The sequence below is a fragment of the Episyrphus balteatus genome, chromosome 4, assembly GCF_945859705.1.
Source record: "Episyrphus balteatus chromosome 4, idEpiBalt1.1, whole genome shotgun sequence".
In the NCBI taxonomy this organism is placed as follows: domain Eukaryota; kingdom Metazoa; phylum Arthropoda; class Insecta; order Diptera; family Syrphidae; genus Episyrphus; species Episyrphus balteatus.
The window spans coordinates 15,664,847-15,678,435 of NC_079137.1; the positions used below are offsets into that span (position 1 = coordinate 15,664,847).

Consider the following 13,589-nt stretch of genomic DNA (forward strand, 5'->3'; position numbering starts at 1 on the left):
ATTTGTTTTGTAGGGAGGATCGATAAACATTTGCTCAATATTTGCATTTTTAAAGGGGAAAAATCAAATTTGTATAAATACAAAACATTTATTTGTGTAGTTGTTGCAAGATTCAGTTTCGTTTACAAAAATTGCAGACATCATCCTATTTTTTGAGCATTAAAACAAATAAGACAACTCTTTTTCGGCACGAGATGCAACAAAAAACTTAAATTAGAATCCCTATTTGTCGTTGTTAGCATCTCTTTAGTGAGCGGACCATAGCTTACTCATTTTTTTATATGCCAAACGTCCCATAAGACCAAATATTACGAAATAATATTTTTTTATACTCAGAATAAAACACTCTTCGAAATTTCATCCAAATTTAGCTAACGTCCCTTTATTTGAATTCTCATTGATTTTACATTGCTTTTTTGAATAGGTTTTACTGTGATACGAACTAAGTAACTAAATGCGCATGTTTAAGTTATTTTTTTGTGAAAGTGACTTTATAGATTTTGTATGACTTCGGTTTCAAATCTATAGCTTATTAAAATAGTTCAGTAAAGTATACTAATTCAAATAATTTTTTCTTTTTTCCAGGAATTTTTTTTTTACAAGTTGAGGATCGAAAATCAACAATGAAGAGCATTAGAGCTGAAGTTGCCCAAGGATCAAAATTTGGCCCCTTTTCCCAAAACATACTGACGTCAGACCAACATGGTCTGCAAGTGAATACGAGAACCTGCTTTACGCCGACAATTCAATCAGTCGATAACTGCTAGCAAAGTTAGACGAACAGGAGGATGTAACAGTTGTTCGGCTGGAAAGTGTAGGAGCATCACACTGACATGACGCTAGCAGTAGAACTAAATTGACTGCCAAACAAACTGCCAAGTATTTAGGATTGAACTTAAACGAGCTTTTGAGATTCAACCTACACTGTCTTCAAAAAAACAAGCCAAGCTTTCCATGACCGCCCTAATAAAGAGAAGCAACGGATTAAGTCAATCAAGAAAACAACATACTTTTCCGAAATGCCTACAGCTTTCCGGTATGGTGTACCCATTTCTAAGACAGTGTAGTTTGTCAGGTTTCTGCAGAGCAGAAACTTGTTTGAATATTTAATTTTCCGCCGAACCCTTTCTGTCCGACTTTAAATTGTAATGTATTCCAATTTCTGTTAAGCATTTTATGACCTCTCTAACCATTTTTAAAACTGCAATAACTTTCCTGTGTGATGCACGTTATAGTAACGGAGTTATGAATACCAGAGTTATGCCCGACAGAGTTATGCTCGTCATAGGTATGAAAAACCGAAGTTATGAAAAACCATACCTATGAATACCAAAGCTATAAAACGTGGTTTTTGGGTTGGTATCCCATTGAGAGGGGGTACACGATATTCGTGTTGATTCAGGAGGAGTGTACCAAAAAGCTAGAGGGGGTAGGTTGAGGTAGGGGGATCTATTCCCCTCGTTTAGACGGAAGGGGCGATTTTCTAAAAAAAAAAATAGGCTTAATTTGGAAAAAAAATTATTAAAAATCAACGTTTACAACAATAATAACTTGCTGTACCTTTTTGTAACTAACTCTGGTGTTCATAACTGCGTTACTATTTCGGTATGTAAAATAATTGTAAAGTGTGTACATACATCTATCATCTTCCGTTAAAAAATACTTTGAAAAAAAACTTTGTGAAGTCCAATGTCAATATCGTCATGTTGTCCAGTTATTTCTAATATGACAAACAATTAACAAAATTGTCTTTAACAGTCAGGTACATTTCAGGTCACTGTACAAACAAAAGTGACGCCAATGTTCGAATGCGCCTCCACAAAACATCATTATTTATTCTTCTTCCATGCAAAGAAAAGAATCCCTTTTTTATTTGCCGTCTCTTCTGAATAAGTAAGACCTCTCACCAGAACAACATCCTTATAACAACGAACACGCGCCTATCAAAACCAAAACGTTTTTCTCATTCCCTTCATCTCACCGAGCAGGTGTGTTGTGTGGATAAAACATTGTTGTAAAAAGGAAACAAATATATCTACGTACATTAAATGGAGTTCTGAAATAGCAATCTATACCTTCTATCTGTAAATATCATTCTGCCACTGAATTTTGCGTCCTTTTATACATTTTCTGGTTTTATATACATTTTAATAAAAGGACACAAAATATCAAATGATTTTTCTATCTGGGAACCGTTATCTGAAAATCCTTTTCCGCAAAACGGTTCACACGATTTTTGTCGGTCCGTTTAAATATTTGTGTGTGTGGACTTTCAAGGATTTGATTTCGTTTGTATTTTAACAATTGTTGGATAGAATAGGTAAAAATACTATATTGACCGTTATTCAAAGATAAAAATGACAGTCCATCAAAACGAATGAGCCGGCTCGAATTTTTATTTCCTTATGTCTATTTAAAAAAAAATTGCAATTTGCCTTCAGGAAGCAAATTGCATGGATATCAAAAATGAGAAAAAATAATATTTCCTAAGATTGTCAGTAATCTCGAAATTGTTACGACCGGAATCGTTGGATAAAGCTAGGATTTTAAACAATGGCATGCAATAGTATTGAATATACATTTTTGGAACTCACTTTTGGTCTGGTAATGAAAATAGATCAGAATGATCTCGAAGATTCCTTCTTATTTTTCTCAAGTTCAGAGATCCATTACCATCATAACTTTTTTCACTATCACTTAAGAACAACGTTAAATATCCTCGCAACATTTTTAATTATGAGAAACGTCAGTGAATATGCTTTCGTTTTTTTTCTTTCGCACACGCGAACAATTTATTTTCGCCTTTCAAGTTACATGAACCAAATCGTTCGCACAAACGAAAACGTTTGTTCGCATTCGTCATACAGAATGTAGGTATCATGCGCATAATTATTTGCAATTGAAAATTAAAGATAGTGCTGCAAAGCTTCAAATTTTGCCTAACGTAACAATTTTCAACCAGCACTTTAATAAAGTTCAACTTGGTATAGTGAAGTTATCTTAATATAAATGTACAAGCAAAATGCGTAACCACATGACTACAACAGGTAGTTTTCATGTATGAAAATGAAAAGGGAAGCGTGTCGTCGATCTTTTGTTTTAAGAATCACCAGCTTTGACGATTAGCCTATTTTTGTCATAAATTGGTTCTTAACTTCTTTTCCTTAAGAACGTAAATATCATTCTACCTGCGACTAGAGACTTGCATTTATTGCATTCGTTTGCGCAGCAACAAAGAAGAAAAAAATATTTTGCATATTTATTGTTTTGAAAAGAAACTGTCAGCTTCTGTTAACTGACAAATGGGCAAAGGTAAATCTGCGAATTAAGAATTTTATTGCTAAAATGAGCCTATAATGTATAATACATAGAATACTCTACTCAGGTCTATTAAAATTTTGTCCTATTAAAGGATTTTTATGAACAAAACATCGAAAAAAAGGGTAGTGGCTATTTTTGCGAAATTACCTATTTTCACATAAGAATGGGAAAGGATTTGAAAGATTTCTTGCCATTGAATGTGTAACAAAAATATTAATGGGGAACCCTTATTAGTACAACCAAGGTGTTTCTTGAACCTTCTGGGAACTTGTCTTTTTTTGGATTACCTGTGCGTTGAGGACATACACACACATGGATAAATATAGATATTTCTGAAAACTAAGCATACATATGAAGAGAGGCCACGATAAAATACGCTTAAGTCCACTTTTTGTCAAAATTTAAGTAATGGAATGAGATCTATAGTACCTATATAGTACTCCTTTCAGATGGTATTTCTCCTTTTTGAAAATCAATTTAATCCTTTTCTTTAAATAACTTTTGTCTTAAGCTGTTTGAAAACTTGCCAAGTTAAGCAATCAAACTGGAACTGGGAGCTTTTTGTTCCAGACTTAATGCCAACATAGGCGAACTGGGCTCCTTTGTTTAACAGTCATAATTTCGTTCAAATTTAAATACTTATTACAAAGCTTTGCTGCCAAATTTTAAATCCATATATGATGCTTTTAAGTCAAAGTTAACTTTTTGTGGGAAATTAAAAAAAACTATTTCAAAGTAATTAATTTATTTCACTGATATTTTAAATTGACATGATATTAAAAAATGTGCATCTTTTTAATCAAGTTTTAGTTAAGTTTATTTCTTCGATATGCTATACACCTTAAGAATTATAAGATACAATATCTTATTTTTAGTTTTTAAAAAAATATTAGTAACTTCTGATATTTTTTAAAGTTTCAATTATACTTTCTATTTAGATACCTTAAGTCTTAAGATTTGACTGACTGCACACATTCGTTACACTGGACAAAATCTTTATTTACATTTTTCCATATTGAGATATTAGTTCAAAAACATTGCAGGTTTTGGCCCTACTCCAAAAACCTGGAGTCAAGGTCAGATACAGGTTTTGTATCAACATTTTGTATTAGCTATATCGCTTTGAAGATACATATTGCATATTGCATTTAAAACAAGGTTAAATTATCCTAAATATCATTTTTGAACTACAGTAAAACCCGGATAAGTGCCTCTCGCTTAAGTGCCTAACCCGCATAAGTACCTTTGATTTTTAGAACCAAAATTTTAAGGATTTTTTCATATAAAATTCATCTTTTAAGTACCTTTCACTTAACTGCCTTCCCCGCTTAATTGCCTGGCTTTTCAAATACTTATAGTTGAATTTACTTGCAAAAAATTCTTTTAAGTACACATTTGAAACAAGTTTGAACTGTAAGAAAAACTTCGTTTCCTAAACCGCTTTAAATTCAAAAATTCTACTAAAGGTAGAAATTAACTAGTTAGCTATTTTGAACTTTCAAAGTAATTTTGTTTTGTGAAGATTATGTTTTTAGTAATCAAACATATTTTTTTTTTTATTATTTAATAAATATAGAGATAAGTGCCTATGAGCACTTAACCGGGTTCTTGTAAGTACCTTACCCGCTTTAGTGCCTGTCAAAATAGTGCATTTAAGGTGAGGTACTTATCCGGGTTTTACTGTATTACACTGGCTTGCCAAATGAAAGATTCATTTGCTCCTTTAATTTGTTTAGCTGTAGTTTTTTACTAAAAGAATAACGAAGAAAATAAATACCAGCTGGAATTCAACGGGATCTACTTAAAAAGTCTTCCAGAAAATCTTTTTTATTTTATAATTGAATATTTACGTTCTGAAGTTACATTATATTTCTTTGGGGATAATCCCAGTTAATGAAAATGGTTTTCTTAAAGCTGACCCAAAAAACAAATCGAATTTAAACCTTCTTTAATAAATAATTAAGAATATGCCAAAACTAATATTGCAGCTAGATTTCTCATCCCCGCTAGATTTCTATTATGTACGTTTATCAAAAAATCCGAACGCAAGGAGGATACAACGTGTAAGCGGTATCAGGGAAAAGTATTTACAAAATAACTTGGAAAATATCGATCATATAGAAAAAAATTATAAATAATACTTGCAGGAAATATTATTTTCTACAAGTTTTGCCCAATCATTTTTGTCAAAAATCAAAAAGCACCAACAAGTTATTAGGTTAGGTTAGGTTAACGTGGCTTTCAGCAGGAGAGCTGATACACTTAGACCATTATTGGTCCGTTGTGATACCACAATGAATCTTTGAGATTTTTTCTCTTCCTATTCGTTGAACCATTTGGAGCTTCTAATAAAGCGAGCGAGACTACCTATGTCTATATTTGCTAGCCCACTAGGGTTGTTATAGTAGAATTCTCCCAAATGGAATTTACGTCTTTGAGATAACGCAGGACATTCACATAGAAGGTGTGGAATCGATTCCACCTCCTCCTCATCCATGCAGCTTCTGCAGAAATCATTGGAATAGATTCCGAGGCGTGTTGCGTGCTTGGTTATTATACAGTGTCCTGTTATGACACCTATTACGGAGCTGCTTAGAGATATTAAACAATTAGAGCGCTTCAGATCCAGTATTGGCCAGATCTGTTTAGTCGCTATATGTACATGTGGTAATATTATTCCACCTAAGGTTTGTTTAATTTGTAGCATCTTGTTTGAGCATTAGTTTACACGTAGCGATGTGAATACCTATGTTGACCTTATTTGGTAATAAAGGTATCAGTGTTCCACTTTTGGCAAGTTTATCAGCTCTGCAATTTCCTGAAGTATCGGCGGCCAGCAAAGGTGAATGTTAAACTCTGTGCCATCTCCATCAGATATGATCGACAGTTAAAAGCAGTTATTGAATTGGTACAGACAGAATCAAGAGATTTAATGGCTGCCTGGCTGTCCGAGAAGATACGAATATCTTTGTTTGATACAACGTTTTCTTTAAGCCAACACAGGACTTCTTTTATTGCCAAAAGTTCCGCCTGAAACACGCTACAGTGATTAGGAAGACGAAAGGAGAGACTTAAATTTAGTCTATCTGAGTATACACCTCCACCAACTCCATCTTCAGTTTCTGATCCGTCCGTGTAAAAATAGATCGAATCATCTTACAGGAATTCCCTATCCTCCAAGATCTAGAGGGGATGGTTACAACAAGTTATTCACTAAAACTAGTTTTCGTTCAATCCAAGATGGCGCTTTTGGTTTAAGCTCAATTTTCCCGAAAAGCTTCAGTGACCTCTACCGTTCTATGCGAAAAATTTTACGAGTTTTTACATTTCAGATTATTTTTTGTACATACCAACTGGCCTACAAGAACAGTCGAATTATCTTGGTTTTGGTGTCTTTGGAGCATTCATTTTTTCATTTAGAAATATTGACGACTCTTCACTCAACAATGACTTCAATTTACCTGTTTGAACGTTTAGTGGAAATCCGCAACTAACACACTCGTAGTGAATTCCTTTCAGAAGTAGATTTCCCTTGGAAGGCAATAGGATTTACTGAGGTTTATGCAAATATGAAAATAGATTCAATATATTTAATCCCTTTTGCTATTGATCTACATTGGTTTCCTTCATTTAAATAATTTTTAAAGTTCCTGCACTCAATATTGTCTTCAGGTATACCGCCTTATGATTATAATTACTTAAGGATTTGAAAAAATAACATTAATTTTTTAGCCATACCTGTTTCTTTAAGTCCATTCTTTATGTACATATTCTTTTTCCGCTTCCTTTTCGGAAATGGTAATTGAGATCGAATGAAAAATGTTAACGCACGATCGCACATCCTAATACAGTTCCGTAATTTGAATGTTGCACACTTATATTTTTGAGGGATTCAAAAGGAGCTGTCTTATAATTGCTGTGGAATATAAGAGAACAGAATTCATTCATAAAAATCTTGAAAGAAAAAAAGATAAAAACTGATGATATTACGCATGATTACTAGACCGAAAGAAATGTCTAGATAAACATTTACTTTTCGTATCTTTCTTCAAAAGATGGTCAATTAGTGGTCAAAGGAAGTTGATATTTTTCAGTTTTTGAAATAATTGGGTTTTAAAATCCTTTGATTGAGGTTTGTTTTTTCTTCTTCTGAGATTGTTTTGTCAACCAACAGAAAGAAATATCTGTGTCATATCTGTTTTGAAATATTAATTTCTTGGTTTGCAAAGTAGGTAAATATTGTGACTAAATATTGTTGAACCTTAGCCTTTTATGGATTGATGGTCACTTTTAAACCGGATGTTAGAATCTTTCATTAATACACTATTATTTGAGATGAATTATGCAATGGATCCATTTTAATCATAAATTTAACTGTTTACTTATATGACTGAGTATATTGATAGACAAGTTACAAAACGTGGGAAGCGGCAACTGATGATGTTCGAACAAAATATTAATATTAACTTTCTTATCTGTACACATTGAATATGGTCCTATTTTTGATAACTTTGAAGTGATTTTGAATTTCCGACTTATTCCATAATTATCTTCAAAAATGAATTCCCAGCCAAGCAGTCTGGGAATTTATTTGCTGTTATTCATTCGGTTTCAATTGTTAACGTTTAATCATTAAATAAATTTCATTAAATATTGTTCTTTGTATAATAGTTCTGTGTCGTTTCTCGTATCAAAAAGTTGTCGTGGAATCTCTTGTAGAAAATACTTTTTTTTTTTTCATTTTAATAGACGCTATTATTTGTTTTCGACAGCTATACTATTTACGATAAAAAAGCAAAAACAAAAACTTTTTCGACTGCACTAGAGTTCAGCATATTGATAACCCTTTGGAAAAGTATAGTTTTCAGGATACTGAAAATCTTTGGAAAAGTATAGGTGTGTAGTTTAGTCTCGGTTTAATTTTGTAAACCAGTGTTATTTTTAGAGGTGCTAGGATTTTTGTCTTTTTTATGCAATGTTGAAAAAGTTCTAATTTTCCCTCATTCGGTAATGTAGCCTTTTCCATTGTAGCCTTTATGATTAAAGACTTCTTTTACAGTGCAGAATAAACTCAGAGTTAGTTAATCCTGAAAAATGAATTTGGCTCAAGGAAATTTTCAGTGAAATGGAAGATGTAAAACCCTTCAAAACTTAATGAGCAGACCATTAAATACATTTTATTTACATCATCCAGAGTTAAATCGAGAATAAAATTGAGTTAACTCAGGTTTAACTTTAACCTTGCACTGAAAAACAGGGCCTGAGGAAGTTTTTTTTACAAAGAAAAAACGTGATAATAAATATTTATTTCCCCATCTTCTTGGACTATTAAATCCACAGCACTTTAGTATTCATCAATGTTGGGCGCCAGGCAGCGTGGCCACAAAGTGTCCGAAAGTATAATCAAAAGGGTTTTCTTTAAAGTCTAAAAAGTTTGACCAAGTCGCACCAAATTCCCAAAACGATTTTCTTACATTTTACTAAAATGTTGCTCGATTATAATCGATAAAAAGATAATTATCTTAAGAAGATTATAAAATTTAGCAAGTGTTCCAAGAGTTTCAACCTTTTTTTTCGAGAGGTTATCTTTTTAAGTTATGTTCAATCGCTTAGCTGAACTCTATAACAAACTAAGTCCCAGTAGCTACTATTATTTTTTCAATTTATAAAAAAATAAAAATAATTAAAAATAAAAAACACGATCTAAATAGGAAATGGAATGCTAAACGATATTGACACTATTGTTTTAAATTAATACTGGAAGCTTTCACAATAAATAATATCAAGTGCTTATCTATAGCTATTTTACTGTATTTTACAAAGATTGTGTATTTTTATAAATAAACTAGCTAAATAGAAAACACACTTCAACATATAACAAAAACGAATATTTTCACTCCACGTAAATAGCACAAGCATAACGAATTGGCGCCCGCCCTTCCGCATTATAGGAGTACTGTCCCGTCCCTCAACACACACTTTAAAATAGGTATAAATCTAGGCATATGGTCTAGTGTATCTGTATTATCCGGTAACCTTGACACGTTAGAATATTCTCTCATCATAACAACTCTTTCCTTATTAACATCTTTTTGTTTGTTTTACGCCTTTCCTTTCCGTTAGCCGTTAGGTATTTTCAAAATTGCATCCTGGTCAATATTTACTGTCCACTTCTTCAAATTTCCATTTCGCATTCAATGTATATATAAGTAGATGCAAACATAACTGTTTTCCTCATTGACCTTCCTTTTACACAAGATTTCTGCCGAAAACAGTTTCCAAAACAATAAGTACGTTAAATCCTTTTCTGGATGTCCATTGAGAAAGGGAATTTGTTGACATAAATGCTCGAACCTATTGTTTTTTGATATTTTTAATCCCAGTAGAGAGACAGGGTATTCTATCTTTGTCTTAATGCATCAGAGGAACAAGGATATCGAATGCACATTGTCTTCATTTTCGCTTATTACATTTTTCAGTCAATTCCAAAAAAATATTGCAACATTTTTGACAAAGGACAAGAGATACATGAAGGCAACAGAAAACATTGTGCTTGCGAATATTTCTTCTTTTGATTAGGAACGTTCCAAAATTTTCTAAGAACTGAGGTTCTAACAGATTTTTATGATACGCAATAGTTTAAGCCTATCTTTAGCAAAAGGGTTGACTAAAATACAAGGTTTTGACTTAGTCTAACCCTTACTGATAATTTGACTATCAATATGCATAAGCTACATACCTGAATATTAAAAAAAGAAAGCAATTAAGGTGTTATGACATTTTCCAGAGAGTCGGTTCCTTTGAGAATTTTTTTTTAGACTTATACAACCCTTTAAGAATAAAAAACGAAGACACTGTTACATTGAACAAAAAAGAATAAAAAACAGAAAAATTGAGATCTTTTAACCTTTTTGCCCAAATATTTTTTAAAAAACCAAAGGGTTTTTTTTATTACACAATTCCTTCCAAGAATAGCAAGTATTAGGAGTTTATGTTTATATTGAGGTAACACATCCGAAAGTAAAACGAAAAAACTACCTAACCAATACATCATAGTAGCCGCGAAGATACCTCTTAAAAGTGAAAACTTTAATTACGTTAATGGTTTTAGCATTTTTAGATTTTTGTTCAATTAATGAATGACATTTGGAGTTTCTGCTAAGTTAGTATTCATAAGTTTTAAAAATACCATTAAAGAAAGTAAAACCCAATTTAAATAATTTTACATAAGAAATTGTCATCTAGAACTCATTAGAGAATGAAAAACATTCTGCAATTTTTGATTTGCACATTAAGTCGTAATATGTACTTTCTCTTAATGAAGTAAGACCTTTAGTTTGGAATGTCGATTTTGTAATGCGGTTTCCAAAAAATTTACTCACACTTTTCAATAAATCACTGCTTAATAAAAATTGTGTGATATTTTAAACCAAAATGTACCTAAATAAACTCGAGTTATAAAGTTAAGGCACAAGTTAGGTTAGGCATCAGTTGAGCACTTGTTGTTGACATATAATTTGGGGGTAAAAATGGGCTCCAATTGTTGAGAAAAATTTTAAATTTTTACTCTAAAAAAAGTTATGCAGCTTGTTTATTTTTCTGGAATGTTTGCAGTAAAAATGTCCTCATACTACTGAAAACTCTTTCAAGAGGAGGGGTTGAAAATTGTTGTATTTCTTCAGCTCTGAATGCTGAGGCTTTCTATAGAATAATATATTTTTAACAAAAAACAAAACCGATTTCTTTCCTGTGGATGCCAATGTCAGGGCTTCGTCGAATTGAAATGGGACCACACCAGCTTTCAAATAAAAAAGAATCATCAAAATCAAGAACAAAAAAAAAACACAAGAGACATAAAAGAAAACAGTCGAAAACAGTCAAGTATTTTCAGGCCCATATAGAAGTGGAAAGTTCCGGTATAATTGTTTTTGGTAACTACTATTACGGTCTTTTTTGGGTTGCTGAATACGAATTAATTTTGTTCTATTTTACAATTATTTATGATTTCCACTCAATACGTACAAATGAAATTTTTTTAACCATAAAAAAAAAACCATGATTACCTACTGATCGTTTTGGTTATGAGAGACTGTTGGTCTGAACATTCCCTGGTCAGATACTTACGTGATACTGAAGTGTAATGATGTGTTTAATTTCAGGAAGATTGCTTAGTGTTTTGGCTTCCTCTGGTACAGCAGTCTTCCGTGTAACGGTCTATCACACCGACCGACTACCGCTTTTCTAAGCTCCGACTCCCATCCAACAACGCAGAGCCCAAAGCCGAGTTGCTGGAAAAAGTTCCTTTTAATATCGATTAAAGTAATTGGACATATTGCTAGAATCGACTTTGCGTGTAGAATTTTATCCATCGTCTGTGGCAGGCAGCCGTCTACGTGACAGACCGCTATCTTAGGATTCATTTCCAATTCAGCATTCCAGAACCTGAAGGGAGTTCGTTCAGCAGTTGTTTCAAATTAAATTTAAACATGTTTTATCTTAGTTTTTTTTAACATTAAAAATCACCGTTTACCATATTGGGGAATATTCATATTTGTTGTCTAACTTAAAGTGAGCTTTATCGAATGCAATTCAAATGAGATAAACTCGAGTTTTTCTTAAAAGCTCCGTTACATTTAAAGTTGCGCCCTCAGTATACAATACTTCTTTTTGATTTCATGTTTTTGAGCATTTTTCGTTGCAAATAACGACTACGGCCAGAAATGGAGTATTGGACTCCATTTCCGACTTAAACATTTTCAAAAATAGTTTCCGCATAATTTTCATATTTTTGAAAACAGAAATACGAAAACTAAGTTTTGAATATCTGAGAATTGTTCTAGCTGAGGCATTAATTCGGAAAAGCTTCGAAAACTAGAAAACATTTTCTGCAAATTCTTTTGTTCCGAATATTTATTTTAATAAAAAATCAGGAAAACGACTGACACACTTAGACCACTTATTCGTCCGTTGTGATGATTTTTTATGACAAGCTTAACATAAGCGAAATTTATTAAAAGTGAAACTATTAAATAAGCGGTTGAAATTACATTAAAAAACAAAAATAGTTTTTCTTAAATATTAAGGTATAAAACAGACGCTTTGCCTTCGAAAGATAGAGGCGTTTCAAAACCAATTTGATAAGATTATAGTAGTGATTCTTTCGATTCACGTGAATCGAATACCAGAATAGGGTGGTATATTTTAATGATTTTAATGATTTCATGTCTTACATGAAACAAAGAACTTTTTTCAACGCATTATTTACGTTCTGAAAAAATATTTATTTGTTTGTTGTTGTTTCGAGAAGAATTTTTGTTGTTTTTGAGGAAGTTTCATGTTAATTTTAATAACTTTTAAAAGCATTAATATTTGTTATATTCAAATCTCTAGGTAATCTTTAAATCTAATCTTACGTCTTCGGTTTCCATTGGTATATTTTTTTATTTAAACTTTGAATTCAAATTTTTAAACTAGATACTTTTCCGCGCCTTTTTGTAGCCAACAATTTGTTAAAAAGTGTATTACCTACAGATGTTTTAACCTTGATTACCAAAAATATATTTCAAACCCTTTCAAAAACAGTCTCCATAATATAATTTTCCAAGCAAAATACCTCTTTCAAAAACACCGAAAACACGGTCTTTTACATTTTTCATTAGAATACTCCGATTATTCATACCTCTATTCATAACTTCTTTCGTTTTTTAAGAACTCTCATATTACCTAAGAGAGTGTAATAAAAACATTTCTTTTTTGTCTTAACTAAAAACCTAAAAACCCTTTCGTCAAAACACCTATTTTTTTATTCATCATGGTAATAAAACGAAAGAGTTTCTGCAACATTTTTTTAAAGTTCATTTATTGGTTAACCAACCCTTTTTTAAGTTGCATTTTGGTTAAAAATTTTTACAACACCCGCACACCCATCATAAAACAATATTTTTGAATAAAAAGAAAAAATACCAACCATTCTTTCAAAAACTCAAAAACATAATGAAACAATAGCGCGCAATAAAAATATATAGAAAAAGTCTACCTAAAAATTCGGATGCGCGCATGTAACAGCGGAACCACAAAAAGATGCAAAATTTGTTCGGTTGTTTTTTTTTTTTTTGGGAATCTGCAATAATCCGCATTAATGGCCTGTCCTCGAACCAGGAACTGGTGGTAAGTCTAGACAGGTCAAGAAAAATACGCACACACAACCCGAAACCTCCCTCTACAAAATAAAATACAAAAGAAACTCTTTCTGGTTTCTCTACCCTTTC

General features: G+C 32.1%; 1 long non-coding RNA gene across 1 annotated transcript; it reads right to left on the reverse strand.

Moving 5' to 3' along the window:
* Nucleotides 1-6,518: 6,518 nt before the first annotated feature.
* Nucleotides 6,519-7,570, reverse strand: LOC129917682 (uncharacterized). Its single transcript, XR_008772841.1, has 4 exons — nt 7,312-7,570; nt 7,060-7,237; nt 6,672-7,002; nt 6,519-6,618 (listed from the first exon to the last, which is right to left on the reverse strand). It is a non-coding gene; the product is annotated as an uncharacterized LOC129917682 (long non-coding RNA).
* Nucleotides 7,571-13,589: the final 6,019 nt, after the last annotated feature.